This window comes from Tenrec ecaudatus, chromosome 10 (genome assembly GCF_050624435.1).
Source record: "Tenrec ecaudatus isolate mTenEca1 chromosome 10, mTenEca1.hap1, whole genome shotgun sequence".
NCBI classification, from domain to species: Eukaryota; Metazoa; Chordata; class Mammalia; order Afrosoricida; family Tenrecidae; genus Tenrec; species Tenrec ecaudatus.
In genome coordinates, this window is record NC_134539.1 from 96971951 (window position 1) to 96994182 (window position 22232).

A 22232-nucleotide genomic window follows, 5' to 3' on the forward strand; every position below is an offset into this window, starting at 1 on the left:
GGATAGGGCAAGATATGACAAAATAAAAATCTATAAATTATCAAGGGCTCATGAGGGAGTGGGGAGCAGGGAGGGGCGGGGAAGAGGACCTGATGCAAAGGGCTTAAGTGGAGAGCAAATGCTTTGAAAATGATTAGGGCAAAGAATGTACGGATGTGCTTTATACAATTGGTGTATGTGTATGGATTGTGATAAGAGTTGTAGGAGCTCCTAATAAAATGTAAAAAAAAAGCATATTATGTGAAGAGAAGTTAATTGCATGTCTTTTCTAATTGGACAGGTCGTCTAAGCTAGGTTGCCAATGTGGATGGATCCCCAAGGGGGCCAGTTAGGTAGTAGACATGTGTGACTCATTGAGTATAAAACAGCTGGGATAATGGGAATTGCACAGTGAACTGGATGACGCATGCCTTGCCTGCAGGCATTCAGATTAATAAAATTTTAAATGCTTTATCAGCCAAGCATAACATATCTGCTGCCAGTTTTCAACCTCTGAAATGAATTATAAATTTATAAAGCAAAAATGTTGGAGGTTGTAAATACCACACAACAAATTACTGTGATAGATTATGTAGAGTGGAAAATTAGTGTATACATGCACACACACACACACAAGAAGGTTTCAAAAGTTTTTTGGGGGAAAGCCTTTTAATTCCATTTTCCCTCAAACTCTCTGAGACCTTTGTATACATACATTTAATATGTCACAGCCATTGAAAATTCTATGGGGCCCATATGTTGCCATGAGTCAGGTCATCAACTTAATTGCAGCTGATTTGTGTGTGTGTGTGTGTACACACAGATAAATTAAACCTAGTGATTTGACTATTGGCAGCAAAGAGTTTACCAGGTTGATCAAAATGGTGTATTTTTTAAAAGTCTTCTTATATTCAGGGATCACTCTGTGTTTTAGGATTAAATTTACTACAAATGACAAAACCTCCCAAAATAATAGAGGCTTGAGCAAAACCTAATCATAGAAACCTGGGTTGGTTTAAGACCAGCATGGTGCTCAACAGCATCAGAGCCTTGGGTTCTGATGAATGCTAGCTCCGCTTTGTGTAAACTTGACCTCGGGGTCCCAGATGGTGACATTTGCATTTCAGGCAGTAGGATGGAGAGCAGCAAAGGGAAGTAAAGGAGAGAACAACAAGGTGAACTTCTCGAGAATGCTTCATTTATATGATCAGAAACTTGTCACCCTGTGATACACAGCTGCAAGAGAGTCTGGCTAACGACCTTATTCTGGAACCACCTGTTGTTGTTAGGTTCCATTGATTTGATCCCAACTCAGCAGCCCTGTGCACAACAGAGTACCTTCTGGTCCTGTGCCATCCTCAGTTGTTATGTGGGAGCCCACTGTTGTAACCAACAACAAAATGTACCACACCTATACAATGGATTCAAAGAGAAACAAAGTCCTAATGTATGCCACAGCACGAATGAACCTTAAGAACATTATGGTGGATGAAATAAGGCAGATACAAAAGGATAAACATTGTAGGATCCCACTTAAATGAAATATCTCTAATGGGTAAACATATAGACACGGACATTTGTTAGCAGTTACCAAGGAGAGAATGCGAATCGCTGAGCAAGAGGCATAGTGAGTTTCTCTCTGGGGTGATGGAAAACAGTGGTAGTCAAGTGCAACATGGTCATGAAGGGAATTGATGCCACTGATGTGTACTTGGAAATGGTTCAAAAGGCAAATGTTTTCACACACACACACACATATATTTATACACACACACACACACACACACACATTTTTACCACAATGAAAATTAAAACAGTTTCTTCTAAGTTATTCTTGAAGAATAACGAGTGCTGGCGAGGATGTAAAGAAACAGCTACTCTCATACATTATCAGTGGCAATATGAATGAGCGTAATCCTTTTGGAAAGTAATCTGGCAGTAGCTATTGATATTAAGAATATATGTTCCTTTTGATGAAACAATTCCACTTTTGAAGATTTTTGTTCTCCAAGAATTAAGACTCCACTATTTAAGGACTGTAGAAAAAGCATAATTGCACTACTTAGAAAAATCATTTTACTGAGGCTCTTACAGCTCTTACAACAATCCATACATCCATTGTGTCAAGCACATGTTTTTTTAATCTTTTTTTGTCAAGCACATTTGTACATATGTTGCCATCATTATTTTCAAAGCATTTTCTTTCTACTTGAGCCCTTGGTATCAGCTCCCTCACCCATTCACCCTCATGAACCCTTGATAAATTATTATTATTTACATATCTTACACCATCCACTGTCTCCCCTCATCCACGTTTCTGTTGTTCATCCTGGGGGTGGGACGGGGTGTGATATACGTCAGTCATTGCGATCAGTCCCCCTTCCCCCACTCTGGTATCACTACTCCCATTACTGTTCCTGAGGGGTTTATCTGTCCTGGACTCTGTGTGTCGAGAGCTCTTACATACACGTGCTCCAGTCTAGCAGGATTTGTAAGGTAGAACTGGGGTCATGGTAATGGGGGAGGTGGGGGGAGGAAGCATTAAAGAACTAGAGGAATGTTGTGTGTTTCATCAGTGCTACTCTGCACTCTGCCTGACTCGGCCCTTCCTTGAGACCCTTCTGTGAGGGGATGTCCAACTGTCTACAGATGGGCTTTGGCTCTCCACTCACATTCTCCTCTGCGCATATGATTCTTTGTTTTGGATCTTCTGATCCCTGATCCCTTCCACACCTGGTGATCACACAAGCTGGTGTGCTTCCACGTGGACTTTGTTGCTTCCCTGCTAGATGGCCACTTGTTTAACTTTATGCTTTTAACACCCCAGATACTATATCTTCTAATAGGCAGACACCATTAGCTTTATTCACCACATTTGCTTATGCACCCATTTTATCTTTCGAGATCGTGTCGGGAAGGTAAGCATCACAGAATGCCAGGTTATTAGAACAAAGTGTTCTTGTATCAAAGGAGAACTTGAGTAGAGGCCCAATATCCATCTGCTACCTTGATACTTAACATATACATATATGTACACAGACCTATATCCCTATCACATAAATATGTTTACCTATATACATGCCTATATTTATACTTCTATGCATGTCTTTTGCCTCCTAATCCTTTCCTTTATTTCCGTTTACTTTACTCCTATCCCCCTGTCATGTTTGACTTTCATTCGAATTTCATTACTTCCTCTCTGCTACATTGATACAACCCCACCAGGCATTCCATGTCCTCCTCCCCGTCGATTTTAGATCTCATTATTCCCTTGTCCCTGGGTTTGTTGGATCCCCATTCCCTTTCCCCCACCTCCTCCTCTCCCGCATCTGCTGGAACCATCACACCTGATGTTTTCTCCTCAGGATTGTTTATCATGCCTATCTTATATAGATAGACATAGAAAGGAAAGAAACAAGCCTATAAATAACTCCAGGCCTGTTTGCTGACCCTTATGGATGTTTTCCAATCGAGTCTGATGAGGTGCCAAGCCCTGCCCCCTAGTCAGAAGTCTATTTTGGGGATTCCTTCAGGACTTCATTGTTTTGCTGCCTTTGCTGTTCTGTTGTGCTCCCTTTGAGTTTTGCCCAGGTAGTGGTGGGGGTGTGGTGGGGGTGTGTGGTGTCAGACCTGGCAAAATTCCTGCTCCAAGTAGGAATGTCATCCTCAAGGCTTTGTGGGCCAGAATTCAGGTCTCTCTCCCTCTCCCTCTTCCTCATCCCCTTCTTCCCTCTCCCTCTCCCTCAGTTTGCTCCCATGTGGTGTGGGCAGGCCTGCCACTCTCTCTGGGCTATATCTTCAGTGCTTTCTTCTGTAGACTTGCACACTTTTTTTGTACTGACCCAACTCTAGAAACAACCTGTAGGAATTGGTTGACTAAATGATGGTGTATCATTCCTATGAAATATTACAATATTAAAAAGAACAGCGATATGTACTTACAATGTTCTGGAAGGCTATCAATTAGGTGTATGCTAAAATGAGAGAATATAATTCACAGAGCCATATTTACAGTTTATGACGTGTATGTATATGTTATGATCCCCAATAAAACACTAATAAGCATGTTTGTTTGTCTCGAGATGGAGAGAATTTTGAAAGAGCACAATCTTTTCAGGGCACTTAGAACCCAAACCCAAACCCACTGCCATGAAGTCGATTTCGACTCAACTGTATGTAGAATTTCTAAAAGTGTTTCTAAGTATTTAGAAAAGCAGATGGCTTCATCTTCCTGTTGAGCATCTGGTAGGTTTGAACTGCCAACCGTATGGTTTCATGCTTACCCAACAGCATCACCAGAGTTTCCTTAGCTTTTGAAAGAACATTGTTATTTCCACATGAAGAAAGAACAATTTAAAGATTATGAATATGAATTTTGAACCATTCGCAAAAACCATGCACTACATTACATTGGCATTGAGTAGATTCTGACTCATTGACTCTATAAGATAGAGCAGAACTTCCCCTTTGGGGTTTCTAAGACTTTAAATCTCTGGGAGCAAACAGCCTCATCTTTCCCACAAAGTACATTTATATTAAATTTCCAGAGTAGGGAAATCCATAGAGATAGAAAATAGATGGCTGGTTGTCTAGGACTTATGGGAGCAGGGGTGGAGCTTAGGGGAAATGGAAAGTGGCAATTAAGGAATATGGGATGGGGTGTCTTTTGGGAGTGATGAACATATTTGAAAATTGATTATAAGATAGTGCACAACTCTCAGAAAATACCAAAGTCAATGGGTTGTATAGTGTAAATGGGTAAATTTTATAGTGTGTGAATTATATTCCAATGAAACCAGTTTCCATAAAGTTTATTCCAACTCATGGCAACCCCACGTGGCAGAGAAGAACTGTTGCTTCATAGGATTTTCAAGACTGGCATTTCAGAAGCAGATTGCTAGGCTTCCTTTTGAGGTGTCTCTGGGTGAGCTGGAATAGCCGGCTTCTATGGTTAGTTGGCTTTTACTAGCAGTCTAGTGCTTAATATATTGCACCACGCAGAGACTCCTTATATCAAAATCACTTAAAAAAAGAAACATGAACTTTGGATTATTTTCCTGGGTTCGAGTTCTGGTTCAGTCTGTGTAACCCAATGGTACTTCGTTTTATCTTCTGTAAAATATATATAACAACAGTGCTAATTTAAATGTGTAAGTCTTACAGTGTAAGATTTAAATGAATTGATAAATGTAAAGTGTTTTGGGTACAGTATCATTTCTACGTAGAAAATAGCTGGGTTTTGGAAGTAGATCTATGTACATGTATTTATAGATTTAGCATTAAGGTAGCAGATGGACATTGGGCCTCTACTCAAGGACTTCCTCAGTGCAAGAACACTTTGTTCTAATAACCTGGCATTCTGTGATGCTCACCTTCCCGAAACAATCACTGAAGACAAAGTGAGTGCTTAAGCAAATGTGAAGAAAGTTGATGCTGCCTGGCTATCAAAAGATATAGCGTCTAGGGTCCTAAAGGTTGAAGATAAACAAGCGGCCATCTAGCTGAGAAGCAACAAAGTTCACATGGAAGAAACACACTAGCCTGCTGGATCATGAGATGTCAATGGGATCAGGTATCAGGCATCAAAGACCCAGAACAAAAAAAGCGTATCATAATGAATGAGGGGAAGTGCGGAGTGGAGACCCAAACCCATCTGTAGACAATTGGACATTCCCTTATAGAAAGGTCACAAAGAACAGACAAGCCAGTCCGGGTTCAGTATACCACCAATGAAACATACAATTTTCCTCTAGTTCTTTAATGCTTCCCCATCCCACCCCCACTATCATGACCCCAGTTCTACCTTACAAATCTGACTAGATCAGAGCATGTATCACATTCCCTGGAAACACAGGGAATCCAGGACAAATAACCCCTCAGGACCAATAATGAGAGTAGTGATACCAGGAGGGGAAGGGGAAGATGGGGAAAGAAGGGGAACTGATCACAATGATTTACATATAACCCCCTCCCAGGGGGACGGACAACAGAAAAGTGGATGAGGGAGACATCAGTCAGTGTAAGACATGGAAAAAAATTGTAAATTATCAAGTGTTCATGGGGGAGGGAGGGAGGGAAAATGAGCTGATGATACCAAGGGCTCAAGTAGAAAGAAAAATGTTTTGAAAACGATGATGACAACGTGTATGAATGTGCTTGACACAATGGATGGATGTCTGGATTGAGATAAGAGCTGTACGAGTCCCCAATAAAATGATTATTTTAAAAGAAGGAAAGTAAATAGCTGGGTTTTTAATTTTTAATATTAATAAATAAGGAAAAGCAAGAAATCATTTTATTTTGTGGTAAAGTACTGACCATATTTTCATCAATCCTAGAGCTTGATTTTGAAGAGCATGGTGAGACAAAAAAATATTTCCTTTTCAGTCATATTTTTTTACCTCTTCTGCTCTGTACTGAGAAGGTAAAACTTGCTAGAGAAAATGAAAAACATCAAGAGTCTTATATTTATCAAGGGGTAGACTTCACAACTGTTTTCACTATATTTTTTAAATTGGCAAATTGGCTGTAGAATTATATGTAGACATTCTAATGATTAAAACATCAGCTTGGGAAATAAAAGGATACAATCAGTGGTTTTATGACAGAAAAACTGTCATATTCCGTTACAGAAGGGTCTCAGGGAGGAGACGAGCCCGTCAGGGTGCGATGTAGCAACGATGAAACATACAACTTTCCTCTAGTTCCTAAATGCTTCCTCTCCCGCACTGTCATGATCCCAATTCTACCTTACAAATCTGGCTAGACCAGAGGATGTCCACTGGTACAGATAGAAACTGGAAACACAGAGTCCAGGGTGGATGATCCATTCAGGACCAATGGTGTCAGTGATCATTCAGGACCAGTGGTGTCAGGAGGGAGGATGGGTTGGAAAGGGGGAACCTATTACAAGGATCTACATGTGACCTCCTCCCTGGGGGACGGACAACAGAAAAGTGGGTGAAGGGAGACATTGGACAGGGCAAGATATGACAAAATAATAATTTATAAATTATCAAGGGTTCATGAGGGAGGGGGACGGGAGGGAGGGGCAAAATGCGGAGCTGATGCCAGGGGCTTAGGTGGAGAGCAAATGTTTTGAGAATGATGGAGGGCAATGAATGTACAAATGTGCTTGACACAATTGATGTATGTATGAATTGTGATAAGAGTTGTATGAGCCCCTAATAAAACGTTTAAAAAAAACAGTCATATTCACCTACTGAAGTATAACCAATTTTGCTTTCTGAGCTGCCCACAATTTTATCTCTTATTCCACATGCTTCTTTATATACATGTTTTTTTGCCGTCTGCCATCGAGAATCAAAAAAATCCAAATCAGTTGCCATCAAGTTGATTCTAACCCATGGTGACTCCATGTACATCAGATGAAAACTGTGCTCATATATCCTAAGCTCCATCTACTTGGGATTTTCCAAAGTAGATCACCAAACCTTTCTTCTGAGCTGCCACTGGTGGATTTTAACTGCCAATCTTTTGGTGACTCCCTGAGAATTTATATCCCTCCCTTTGAATCTGGGTAGTTCAGTGGCTGCTTCTACCAGTGGAGTAAGCATCGTGAATCCACGTGACTTCTGAGACTGGCTTATAAAGAGCAATGCAGCTTCTCCCATGTGTAGAATCACAATCACTTTGGCGCCCTAAGCCACTATGTTAGGGGGCCAGCCCCCATGAGACCACCATGCTGGAGAGTTCCCAAGTCCACAGCCCAGCCCTGCTCCAATCTTGACTACACAGCTTGTCGGCCTGGGCTGCCTAGCCCAGTCAAGTCTTCAAAGGACTGCAGCTCCACCCTTCATCTAGTTGCAACCATCTGAGAGTCAAAGCCTTTCCTAAGTTCCGGACAATATCCAAAGGAAAAGGCAGGCAGTTCACCTAATCCATGGATACCAGGTCCTGTGAGGTCTGGTGGGCAGAGTTTGAAATGTTTTGAGTAAAGAGGAAACAAAGTCACCTTTGGATATTCACAGGGCTTTCCTGTGGACAAAATACCAAGTGTATCCTTTATGGGTCCAGATATTTCAGAACTGGAACCATTTTATTTCATGCGAACCACAATAGAATTCAGCCTAATAGAAAAGGAATCATCCAAGCAGTGGAAGGGGCCATCTAATATTGTATGAGAAATTAGGCTACATACTTTTTCTGATTCTTCCAATTTTGAAATAATGCAGTTTTATAATTCCTTAAATGAATTTGACTTGATGTCAGAAAACTTACATGTGTAACTCTTGGATAAATTGCTGGATCTTGTACCCTCAGGTTCCTTATCTATAAAATGCTGATGATAATACTTTGCTAGCTGATTTTTGTGAGGCTCAAAATGATGTATGTGAAAAATCTTGGAAAGTCTATATAATGTAAAGTGCCATTATCATTTCCTGCATAATAAATCCTAATTTAAAGACTAATGGTCTTAAACATATATGGTCTTTTAGAGTTCTTTGTACCTATAAGAACTGTACAAATCATGTTGAATAACATTGACATAATAACTACGTTAAGTCTTCCAATCTAAAAGCATGGAGCATCTTTCCATTTAAATCTTCTTTAATCTCTTTCAATAGTATTTTATAATCTTTGTTGTAAAAGGCCTAATTAACTGTATTGCTAGGTATTTATTCTCCTACATGCTCCCCCTCCCCCCTCGTTAGAGCCCTCTTATTAAGCCTTAAACAGGACAAAGAGAAAACAAAGACAATCCTTCTGAGTGAAGGAAATCATCAGCATGCACACATGACCATGGGGTTCGTTATACGAAGCACAGGAAATCATCATAAAATCATGATTGGTGACACACAAATCAATTCATCACCATCATCTTAAATATTATTACAGTTGTCATCCTAACCTTAATTTGCCCTTTACCATTCTCAGTACCAGTATATAAAAAACCCAACTGATTTTTGTTTGTTGACCTAATTCTGCAGTGTAACTAAATTCCCTGTTCGCTACAGAAGCTTTCTTATAGACTCTGGTATTTTTTTATCTGAAGGATAATAATGAGGGAATAAATATAACTTTATATCTTCTCTTCCAATTTGGATGGCCTTCATCTCTTTATCCTCTCTTACTGCTGTAGTTCCCACTTCTAATACAATATTGAATATAAATGGTGAGAGCAGGCATCCTTGTCTTGTTCCTGATTCAAGGGGAAAGCTCGCAGTCTCCCCATCAAGTATGATGGATTCCAATTTGCTTGAGGGTTTCCATCAATTGATTTTTATATAATATTTTTCTGTATCCATAGAGATGATCATAGAGCCCTTTTCTTTGGTTCTTTTCATGTGACCTATTAGATTCACTCTGTGTGTGTGTGTGTGTGTGTGTGTGTGTGCGGAAATTATCCCTGTACTCCTGGAATAAAGCTCACTTGAGTATAGTATACAACTCTCTTAATATGCTGTTAGGTTTGCTAGCTCTTTGCTGGGGATTTTTACATCTATATTCACAAAGGATATTGCCAGGTATTATAAGAATCTTAAGAAAGTTTGATGAAAATTGGAATTTAAAATATCATGGAATTTTTCCATGAACTTTTTGAGGCCCCCACCACTAGTTTTCTTGTGGTGACTTTGTGTTGTTTTGGCTTTCCTGTTATGTCTGTGTCATGTGAAGTAGAGATTATTCCTTCCTTATTGTTTGGAAAAATTCAAACAGGATTCTCTAAATGTTTGGCAGAATTTACCAAGAAAGTCATATGAGCTAGAACGGTTTTTGGTCGGGAGGTTTTTTTTTTGTTGTTTTATATACTTTTAAAATTGAGATTTGGGTGAAAGTTTACACAGTAAGTAGATTTTCATTCAATAATTCATATACGTTGTGTTTTGTGACGACATTGATTGCAATCTACACGATGTAGTAATACACCCCCACATCCTCCCTGTGTTTACCACTACCATGCATCCTTCTTTCCTTTCCTATCCTCTGTTGCCTCCCGAGGTTTATTCCTGGGCCAAAGCTGTCCTTTTGATCTGACATGGTTCATTGTTCTAAGGAGCCTGGACCTCCCTCATATTATTGTCTATGTACTATGTAGACCTGTCTATGACTTGGCTGAAAGTTGAGCCATGGGTAAGCTCAATTTTAGGCCTGAAGGATATCTATGATTTTGCATATGGTTGCACATTGTCCCACTCTATCCAGGACTTCCTGTGATCCATTTCAGAGCAGTAGGCAGTGGTAGCTAGGTACCATCTAGTTCTGGCCTCAGAAGGCTGACGTTTGCATGGCTCTTCGGTCCATTGGATGAATGGTCGCTGTGCATTTTTTATTTTCCTCACTCCTCTTTGCTCTGCATAGGGAGAAACCAAGAGTGCACTACAAATGGAGGCTCACAAGCTTTTAAGACCCCAGTCACTACTCTCTAAACTAGGTTGTAGAACATCGTCTTCATGAACTCTGTGGTTCCAATGAACCCTAGTTTCCTTGAGGTTATGACGTTCATTCTCTCTAGTTGTCTGATTATGACTAAGAAGTGTTCATAGTTTTGCCCCTCTATGTTCTAGTATATTCATGACTATATTTACAGCACATGTAAAGACATGTAGATATAGCCTCTGTGAAACCTAAATATATATGTAGGTGTAGTTCCACTCCTTTCTACACCTACTCTGCTTAAGCGTCCATCTCTGTATCCGCTTCAGGATTATTGTTATTGCCAGATTTTTTATATAATAGCACTTACTTTGGTTGCCTTTACCTCATGTGCTCCTTCCAGTGTCTCCTTTTGTCTTAATCATCTTGCAACCTCCCCCTCACTGTACAGTGCTTTTCCCTCCACCCAAGTTAGGTGCCCGTGCTCTGCTCAATTGCCTACCTCCCTCCCCCTCCTATCCTGGTAACCTTCAAAGAATGTTACTTTCTGGGTATAAACCTTTTCTTGACTTTTTATGGCAATAGTCTCATAAAAAAGGGCCTCAAAAATTCATGGAGAGATGGATTTAAACGTAGTGAAATTTGTTCATGAATATTTTCAAGCCCCCTCATACAATATTTGTTCCTAAGTGATTGACTAATAGGTCTCGGCATTAGGCCCTCCAGGTTTCCCCATGTTGTCAGATCCATCACCATCCTTTACTGTTGCATAGTTCCCTGCATACATGTGCATAATGTTTTCTTACTCATTCATCCATTGGATGGGCACTTTGGTCGTTTGCATCTTTTTGCTACTTTAGTAGTGCTGTCATTAACATGAGTATGCCCTATTTATTCATGCCACAGCAAATATTCCTCTAGGTGGGTAGGTATGTATCCTATATTAGGATTACCCTGATGGATTGCACATTGGGCTGGTAACCACAAACTCATCAGTGTGAGCTCATCAGCTAGCTGCTCAGAGGAAGAAAGATGTAAAAATGCACAGTCTCCGAAACCATCAACAGTTGTTTAGTGGGATTGCTGGATCATGTGGTATTTCCATTTCCAACTTTTAAAGGAAATACCATACTGTTGCCCACAGTGGTCGCACAACGTTACGGTTCCACAAGCAGTATATGAGGGGTCCAGGCCTTTCCACACCCAACTAAGTTTTTGTCAGAGAAATACTACCTTGTTTTCAGAACTCTGTGACCCTGTGGTGGTTAGGTGTCAGGGAAATCCAGCCCCTAACACATTAGTACGGATCCGGTAGGCGCAATTGTACAGCGATAATAAGTAACGATCATAGTAAAGTTATAGAAAGCATGAGAGATAGAAGTGAAGTATTGAAATAAATGGAGTCAGACACGATTCATAGTAGCATGCTCACCTCAGCCCCACCTGATGGTCCACATGGATGAAGAGAGAGACTTTAATGCTAGCCCAGGCTTTTTATCTTCTCTGGGGACATGCAAGCCCCTAATTACAGGTGAGGACATACATCACAGGAAGGGGCTGTGCTATAGGTAATACAGTAATGAGAGGGGGTGGTCTAGGGACATACATGCCATAGGAAGAGGAGGGATTGGGGGTATACATGTGACAAGATGGGCGGATCCTAGGTTTAGGATGGCAGCTTAACCTTGACCTGTTTTCTGGATCTCCATAGGATCCATTATCAGTAGGGTGTAAACCCCACCTACAGGAACCAAATAGATGACTGCAGGCATCCATTGTCCTTAACAGCAGGGAGTGGGGCCCACTGCAGTCTGGCAACTGATCGCCCTCAGGGAGGATGCCTGTGAGCATCTGACCTCCCCCCACAGTTAGGGAAGCAGTCACCATGTAACTGACCTGTTTCCAGGCTTTCCTGCAGGGAACCTTATTCAGGAATTCATAACAGTTCTGCAGCCAACAGGTACTGGGCGAGAGAGAGAGACTGCCACATTTGAAGCTGCCCCCAAAGGTGGTCTGCCTTGTTACTATCCGAGTCCCATCGGCGTACCTCACTTCCCATGGGTATGTTGCCTGTGGGTGGAGTCTTCATTCAAAGTGGCCCTTTCCTAGCGCATAGCGGCTTCAGTCAGCATTCTGTAGCTGACTTCTGTGAAGGTGTGTGTGTGGGGGGGGGGGGTGCCGACAGACCCATATATAAGGCTAGCCCTCTGCTTTCAGAGGCCTGAGCTATATAAGAGGAGTAGCAGCTTAACAGCAGCCCTGCAGTCACTGTGACTGATTAAGAGAGAAACGGGCTACTACTTGCGTGGTCCTCTCCAGGGGTCTGCTCTGTTGCTGTCACACCCACCCTGCCCCCATTCAAGCTGCCTGCTTCCTAGCACCCAGTTGCCTCACTCATCTGTCCTCAGAGCCAACCAGAAGTTGGGACAAAGTGATCCCCACAGGATTCTGTCCTGTTGGTTTCAGAGATCTGAGCTATGATGGGTGTACACAGGGAGGCAGGTTGAGTCCTGCCCATGGGAGTGGTCTCCATTGCAGGGCACAGTCTAGACCAGGGGTGCTCACACTTTGTCAGCATGCGAGCTACTTATAAAACGACCAAGTCAAAATGATCTACCAACTACAAAAATGTAAAACATGTTTTTATTTATTTACTATATTTATTCCTAAATGCATTTAGAATTCCATATATGTACAATGTATGTTTATGTATCTTGCATAACCACATGAGTCCATATTGCACAACACAACACAGTTAGCTATGTACATTTTTTTGTCATGACCTGAGCTTACTCTGATGACTTGCACTGAATGGAGTGAGCCAGGGATGCATACCCAAACAGTAGCTGCTGAGAGCCAGCCTCAAGTACACTTCCAAGTGATCATCAGTCGTGGTGGAACTGTGCTTGGACTTAATGATCTTGATGTGGGAAAAGGCTGACTCACATCAATAAGCAGAGCGGAATCATGCAGTCCAGGAGGTAGCACATGTTCTCAGGTTTGGGTACTTTCCCTCTGCGAGTAAGTTCCAGAACTGCTCATGCGCTCTGGACTTCAGCTGAATGTCGGCTTGCAGTGTCACCATCTCCCATTCCGTATGAAAGTAATACATTTTTGTCTTCTCACTTGGTCCAGTTCCCCCACTCATTTTAATACCCTTTCTTAAGTTTAAGAGAAAAAAAACTAAGATCTAAATAACTTAGCTTATCAGTTTTGCTGCACTTAGCGCAGTTGTGTGCGCATGTGTTTGGCAGCTAAGATTTCATCTGATTGGCTGTGCTGTGTATCAGTTAAGTGCAGGATTGACGATAGGCTTACGTCTATTTTTTTAATGCCATGCGATCTACCCACACTATATTTGCGATCGACTAATAGGTCGCAATCGACGTTTTGAGGACCCCTGTTCTATACCACTTTGCAGAAGTCTGGCAGCTGATGTTAACAGCTGTGGTAGGAATGAGACTCTGAATGGACCCCCGCCCCACAGAGATCCACCTTATTGCTGTCAGAGACCCTCTTCCCAGTATGCTGGCTACAAGAACAGCTTCTACGCAAGGCCCCTGCTTCCTGGCACACAGCAGTCTCCTAGTCTTCAGTGCCCACCAGAAGAGGGGCAGACAGCCCTGAACTGACCCTCCAGGAGATCTGTACTGCTGCTCACAGAGGTCTGAACTGTGGGATGTACAGAGAAGCAGGCAGAGTGCTGGCGACGGGAGTAAACGTCCCTGCAGAAGTTTGATGTAACACTTCACAGCAGTGTCATAACTGACAGTGGAGCTCTGCTGGGCTCTGCCTTGTTGAACCGAAGCAGAGGCTTGGGCCCGTTCTCTGTGCAGACAGGGAAGTGTGGTGGTTAAGAAAGCAGGCTCTTGCCCCGGGGTTTGCTTCACTGATTCACAGTAGCCAAAGGCCTGGGCGACTGGAGGGAAGAGAGCGTACAGATGGTGGGAGGAGCAGCAACTTATTGATTCGTGGATTCCTTCAGATGTGAAGTTCCCTCTGGCTATCCTCTACTCCCCAATTTAGAATCCTTCAAGGCCATGTACCAAACCCTTGTCTTTCTGTTGCGTTGAATGGGGTGTTAGGACTGTGGGCACTTTACAGTGCCCTTGCCCCAGAATCCCCACAGGGTTTTCACCACTGATTTCCCAGTAGATGGCCAGACATTTCTTTGGCAGTACCTCTGGGTGGGCTGGATCACCAACCTTTTGGTTAGCCTTTTAAATGTTACCTGTTTTTCCCACTTAGGACTCATACCTTTAAGACGTCAGGGAGAGCTAAACTGTGGGCTAGAGTAGGTCGTTTTAAGTTACAGGTCAAGCACCAAAAATCTGAAAGTGGATCTCGTCCCATCCTTACTGAAAGTGAGGTTGCACAGGGAAAGAAAATCTCATGTAATTCACTAAAACCCCACCCTTCAGCAGCTCCTCCTCATTCTTAGTGTTTGCTGCCTAGAGACTCTTGTGTCTTCTTTTCCCACAGCGGTAGAAGGTACCTGTTCAGAGATGCCAAGCTCTCACACAGTCAGTCAGCAAGGAGGCTGACACGGCATGCAGAGTGAGTGCTGGGATGAAGTATTTCTCTGCAATTTTCACTTGTCCCATTGGAAGCCACATTGGAAGCCACCCTTCCAGGGCATTTTCTATCTTGGCTTTTGTTGCTGGAGATGTGTAACCGTGGCTGACTGTGTAAGCCCCTTGCAAGAAGCTGGTCAATCCATGCCATTATCTCTTCTCGTAAACACTGTGGCTTTGTCTCCTGCCTGAGCTTGCCTGTACCCTAACAAAGAGAAGTCACTGTGCTTTCTCCAGCCCAAGCCTCCTGTGAGTGTTAAGGGTCTTTTGTTCAGAGGTTTTATTGTCTCCTCATTACTCTTAGCTGGAGAATTCATTATGACTGTGGTAGCACATGAGGATTTTGAAGAAGGCTGTATGTTTATAAATGTTTTAAATTCTAAGCAAAATTGCTGAGCAAATGGAGTGTGAGTGAAGTTAATTTTGCATTCTGCGAAAGAAAGTAAAATGGAGATGGGGCAGAAAACATGATCCCTTTATAAAAACCATCTCTAAACATTAAGGCTACTGTTTCTGTTTAAGAAGAGGGGAAAGGAACACGTAATCACTTGTATGCATGTGGAATTCTTTTGTGTTTTTACCCTCTATTTTATTTGCAAAAGGAATTTCCATTAAATTAACATGAGATTTGTATGAATCTCTTAAAAAAACATTCCATTCAGACTGTGCCAAGGGCAAGTCCACCTCTGGAAATAATTACTGTCAGAGTCAAGGTGGGGCCGAGATCTGATAACAGACTCTCAGTTGTTGATGGCAGTGCTTTTGCTTGCTGAGTTGCCTTCCCCCCCCCCCCCACATTGTTCTTAGTCCAAAGATCAGTGCTGCCTATAAAACTAACGGATCGCTGATTACATGCTTCTGCACCATATTCACAAATGGTCGTATTTCATTTTCTTAATGATTTTATTATTCAAGTAATATGCACAGACTTAAAGACAAAGTTACATCAGGAGAAATGAAGACTGCTGCTTGATCCTTCCCATTTCTTTTTTAATCTCCTCAAATGTATTCACATCATGAAATGATATGCTTACACAGCTGCGTTTTTAATTGATCAAATTTGGCCGTGTTGACTCATGGCATGATAGTTGTAGATTTAATTGTGACTTTTCCACGCTTCCACGATGTCATAATGTCACTTCTTTAGTTTCCTTCTTGGTTATCTCTTTTACGTGATGCATTTCTTGCTTTGCCAACTACATGTACTACTTTTAAATCTCCATTTGTATGATAAAAAAGGGATGTTCTCGCCCACTACCCTTTCTACCGCTTCCCTCCATCTTTTCTTCTACCTCCAAATTTCATTTGTATGTTAACTGTTTTACTCACGAGTGATATTTGAGCGTTTTATAAAATAGTTCTATAAAATAGTCGTGCATGCTTTGTGTTTAAAAATTAAACACTATTGATGTGATTGTGAAGTCAGGTGCTATGATTTTGTTATATTTCTTGTGTAGCTTGTTTGCTTTTTATGAAGTTTCTGGTTTTTCCACAGTTTTCTTTCATCCTCCAATCAGACGCTCTATCGAGAAGCTTCCCTTGTGAGGCACCACATCCGTAGACCCGATCTGGAGTTATTCTCTTGTGTTAGGTGTCTGGGGTGGTTTACCTCGGTTCTTACTCCGTAATGTTGAAAGAATTTGTGCGGCACACGCGCTTTTTGTGAATCCAAGTAACTGTTAAGAGGGAACGTTTCGGGTATCACCATCTCAGAAAGTGTGCATGATATCTTTGGAAAATGTGCAAGGCCAGATGGGGGCGCCGTGGGAAAGTTCGAGACTGAAAATGGCCGCTCCAGCACTTCGGGTGAGTGCGGACAGACACATGGAAGGCGTACCAGAACAGGGATGTGAACCAAGAGGCCCAGAGACTGAGGCTCCAGAGGGCCCGTGCGCCGCACACGGGAGAGGCTCCCATCCTGTGCTTGCAGAGTACACCTGAAGGCGAGCTGTGTTAATTCCCCTCCTATTCCCACTGGCTGGGAGGCATGGTTGAGCGGATTGGCTGATCTGATTGGCTGAGTTTAGGCGCACCTGTGTGATGCCATGCGCCTAGCGTTGTATGTGGCCCCAGGTTACTCTTCACCTGGGCCTAGATGACTTGTGACGTTGGTCTGAGCATGCCCAGCTTTGGATTGTCCCATAGGTGTCTAATTAGTGTGCCTTATCTCTTTTCAACCCCTTTATTGTGACATGGACAAGATAAGTTTCGTTTCGTGTAGGCATTCGGTGGAGACAAACCCCCTTTGTCCATAATCTAGCTTCCTTTCCCTTGCGCTGTGGGCATTGACTCCCCTTGTCTGTTTTTCTATAATAGAGCGATTGCTTGCTGGATCACTTGTCCTCCTACTGGTGTCCTCCCTCTCCTCCTGGAGTACATCCTTAAAAGAAAAGTTATTGACAGCTGAGGCTTTGCATGCCACTCCTACAGTTTGACTTGTAGTGTTAGCTTAGGAGTTCCTGGGTGGGACAAAAGGTCAGTATACCTACCTCATGGCTGAATAATATATTTTAGAAGGATCAGTACAAAGTTGGTTCCTATGAGGCGGAAGTTAAAGATGACCCACTGCCCAACTTTTCCAAGCTGCTGGACCATTCCATCATCTCTGACATCAACTACTATTACTCTCAGTCTCTGTCTCCTGCCGTTGGGTTCTTTATTCACTGTGACATCTCACAGAACTCATGAACTGTCAGGGAAATGGCACAAACCATTGTGGAGGCTGGCAAGTTTCAGGTGTCAATCTGGAGGCCTCTCCTGAACTACAGACCAAAAACCAAACCAAAATTACTGTTCTTGAGTAGATTTCCAATTCCTAGTGACCCACCTCATCTTTCTCCTGAGGTGCAGCTGGTGGGTTTGAGTTAACAACCAGCCCAACTTATAACTCACTGTACCACCAGGGGTGATGAACCCACATTGGCAAGGCAGATGACAGGACCCCAACTCACAAGACTGTGGAACTCAAAGAATCTGGTCAGATGATAGACCACTGGCTCAAGCCCCAAGAGCTGAGGTCAGATGAATATTAGTAATAGATGCAGGAGCAGGATGGCAAGCAAGAGAGAGAACTTGGCCACATGCCTCCATGTTGGATGTAGACCACACCTCCCAGGAAACTAAGATGGTGACTTGAGACACACCTTGTCGTAAGATCTAATCCTGCCTCATTTACATATTGGATAATTTCCTCCAAAACAGGACTAGAATTCCAGGCTAGGATTTATAGTACATCACAAAATGGAGGACCATAGCCAAAAGGGCCATGTTAAAACATGCACTGCACCATAGCTGTTAGCTGACAGATTGGTGGTTTGAATCTACCCAGAAACACCTGAAATGAAATGCTTGCTGGTCTACGTCACAAAAAAATCATGCACTGAAAATCTATGGACCACAGTTTACTTGACACACTTTGGAGGTTGCCAAGAAGCAGAACTGACTCAATGGCAACTGGTTTATATGGGCATGTAAAAGCCTGTATCACTCTTTATATAGTTTTAACATATTTTTTATTGCAGTATAGATGGAAGTTATTTTTTAATGCTGCATAGTATTCCATTGCTTATCCATTCATCTATTAATGGGTACTTAGGTTATTTCCATCTTTGTGTTATTGAAAATAATACTATGGTAAACATTATGCTGTCTCTGGATCATTCAAGTCAGTTTCAACTCATAGAGACATGGTGTGTAGAATGAAACAATTCCCAATACAGCCCCACCCTTAAAATATTTTTTATGTTTCAGCCCAGTGTTACATGAAATGAGGTCTTGCTGTGTCCTTGAGCATTGATTGTAGATCTAAGCCAAATGAAATGCTTGACAGCTTAAGTATTTTCTCTTTTTGATCATGATGTTGCTTATTGGTACTAACCGTTTCTTTTATACATAGAATTTGGTTTATTGTAAAGAAATGGTAATCCCTAAAAGGTTAGACAAAGCACAATTAACACCTCAATGGAGTGCACACTAGGATTTGGCATCAAAGAAATGAGTTAAACTATAAGTAAGCACTTCTGTGTCAACCCTTGTCATCTTCAATACCAGGAAATTATTGACGGTTAAAAGGGAGGCCTTCATTCACTCCTAGACACATACCCAAGAGTCTTTAACAGCAGGGGCTCAAATATCTACAACAGTGTTCCTTGTAGCATTATTCGCAATTGTCACAGGGTGAAAACAACGACAGGCGAATGAATAAACAAAGTGTAGGCTCTGCATACAGTAGACTGTGGCTCAGCCATAAAGAGAGCCGAGGGCATGAGTCATCTGGAAAGCACTGTGCTGAGTGGAATAAGTGAGACATCGAAGGGCACCTGCCACGCGATTCCGTTGCTATGAAATATCTAGAACAGGCAAATACAGAGAGACTAAAGTTTACTAGTGCTTACCAAGGACTTGGGGGAGTAATTAATATGAGGGGGTGTCATATAGTTCATGGGAAAGTTCCATTTTCCCACAAACTCTATGAAGCCCTCTCAGAAGTTATTGCTGAAGGGACACTGAGTTCTGTTTCTCCCAGTAGTGCAGTGGTTACGCCTTAGGCTGCTGATCGTGGGGTCTTTAGTTTGAAACCATTAGCCCCTCCTCGGGAGAAAGGTGGGCCTTTCTACGCGCATCAAGCAGTCTCAGAAACCCACAGGGGCAGTTCCACCCTGTCATAGAGGGTCGGCTCAATGGCAGCGAGTTGATTTTGGTTTGGTTTGAGGTGATGACAACCCGTTTGGAAATGGCTAAGTGGTGAGGTTGACCCCTCACTTAGATGGCTGAAGCCTTTAAGATCCCAGACACTATTCTTTCCGATAGCTGAGTACCCTCTAGTTTCTTCACCGCATTTCGCTGTATAGCACTTATATCTTCAGTGATCTCTTCATGAGGGCAAGCATCAGGCAGGGCCAAGTTCTAAGGACTAATTGTTCTAAGACTGGGGCTAGAATTCAGTGTAAGCTCCAAATCCATGTGTGAGGTTTCTCAAGTGGGTAATACTTCGGTTCTTGGCTTTGCAGGAGAAAGAATTTTCACACCAAAGCCTGCTTTGTGATCCGCGTGAGTTTTCATGAAGGACGGGAGAAGTTTCAGGTTTTACAGTCTCAAAAGAGTCCACGCTGTTTCAGGGAAGCGTGCCAAACAATGCAGAAGCCGTGCACAGCTGGACACTAGCAACCTCGTGGAACAGCTTGCCGAACTGAGGCCAGAGAGCGCGGCCAGGCACAAGCAGGCGCAGGGGCAGGATAAAAAGGGAATACAGGGTGAGGCTGCGGGCCCCAAATAGGCTCAGCGTGGGTTCAGCGTGGGTCCCAAGCAGGCCCGGAGCGACCTCCTACCTCCACCTGCCTCTGACCAGGAGCAGAATAAAGAGAGACTGGTCTTCCCGCTGCCTCTGGCTGGGGAGGCGTGGGGGAAGGTATTAGTTGACCCCATTGGCTGAATGAAGCCCACTGGGCCTGGTTTGGGCCGCCCAGGTGCAATGCCCACCTGACTTGCGTGGGAGGGGGCTGAATTAGAGCATGCCCCGTTTGGGGGTCTTCACGGGTGGCAAGTGCTTACCTGATTCCTTCGCAACCCTCAATATGCGGTCTGTACAGGCATGAGAGGGACAGCCCCCTTTCCCTATCCTGGCTACCTACCACGTTCATGCATCTATAGTATACATATGCCTCTGGTTAGAGACATCATTGTCATTTTAGGTTAGAGAACATCATCCCCTTGGGCCATCACTTCCACTGCCAAAAAGTCAGTAGACTCATAGAGACCCCTTATTAAGTTGAAGTTTTACAAAGCACTCAGTTATAAGCAAGGAAAACCATCCATCTTCACATATCACTTCAAATTTCAGGAGATTTATATGTGTGGTTGTTTCACAATGGGTTTTGAGCTACTGTGCCTTGTGGAGACTCTGCTCTGTTTCTGCCAGTCAATGGGGCATTCTCTTCACCCAGGCTCTTAACTGGAGGCCCAGAGATTGTGAACGCTTCTATGTTGCTATTGGAGACATCAGTGGTATAAGATATAGCCGTCGATCTCCATTCATCATCATCTGTGAGAGTATGAATGAAAGCACAACAGTGACTCTTTGCCCTTCAACTTTTCTATGAAAAGCATTTTAAATGATAGTTATTCCTGAACTATATACCTAAGGCCCTTTAAAACTTAAAGCTGTTACCACAAATATACGTAATATATTTGTATTCCATTTATTCTTGTTTTTCTATGAATGCAAATGAGCACACCTTTTCCATTTGTTACAAGTAGTATACCATTGCATTAGATCAGTCTCTTAAGTATTTTTTGTGACTTCAAGTTTTATAATGAAGAAGTAATGGGTTAAGTTTTGGGCTGTTAACCATAAGATCGGCAATTCAAACCCACCAGCCACTCGTAGGTAAAAAGATGAAGCTGCCTGCTCCCCCCAAAATTTACAGACCCAGAAACCCCAAGAAACTCTTCTACTCTGTCTTACAGGGTTGCCATGCATCAGAATCGACCAACGGCAGTGGGTTTGATTTGGGGTTTCTTAATCCAATTGGTTCTAGTCAAAATATGCTAATAATTTTGGTAATTATCTAAATACCTACAGAGAACTTGTGTTTTGTCAGAAGGTTGTTATTTAGTCACCAAGTTTATCAGTTCATTTGCTTGAGTTACAAGTTCTAGAAAACCCACTTCAAGGTGATGTAGATAATGAATGGGTCAATAAAGGCTTGTTGTGTGATGGAAAAGCCAGCAATAGGCCTCAGGGCTGGGTTGAGATGGCAGTTCAACAAAGCCATCAAGAAATTATTTTCTGGGATGGTGGCAACATATGTACAAATGTGCTTGACACCGTGGATGCATGGATAGTTATAAGAGCTGTAAGAGCCCCCAATAAAATGATTTAAAAATTGTTTTCCTTCTCTCTATTCTGCCTTCTACATTTTCCCTGGCCTTGTGATTGCAAGGCGGTTACCAAGCGTTTCCAGCCCAAGATGCGTTCATATTTAAGTTCAGTGACACTTCAGAAGCTTGGCTGGAAAACCTGTCCCTTTAAAACAGTTTTATTAACACTTCCCCCACATGCCATGCAATTCAGTAATTCAATCATATCAGGAAGCGTTGTACAGTTATCACCACATTCAATTCTAGAACATTTTCTTCTTCCTTGTACGCATTAGTCATGCAATTTTTTTTCTTTCTACGTGTGGCACAAATGTACACAACAAAACTTTCTTCTTTGGTCCTTTTTTTGAGGCATGCTTCCACATACCAGTCCAGCATCTATGGCTGGGGATGGGATTATCCGGACTAGACCCAAAACAGGAGTTGGCTTCCTCCAAATTTTAGATCTGGGGGAGCAGGTAC

General features: G+C 42.5%; 1 protein-coding gene across 4 annotated transcripts in view; it reads left to right on the forward strand.

Moving 5' to 3' along the window:
• The window catches only part of SPECC1 (sperm antigen with calponin homology and coiled-coil domains 1), a 286549-nt gene that overhangs the window by 125820 nt on the left and 138497 nt on the right, over positions 1-22232 (forward strand). The gene's annotated exons all lie outside the window — the stretch shown is intronic.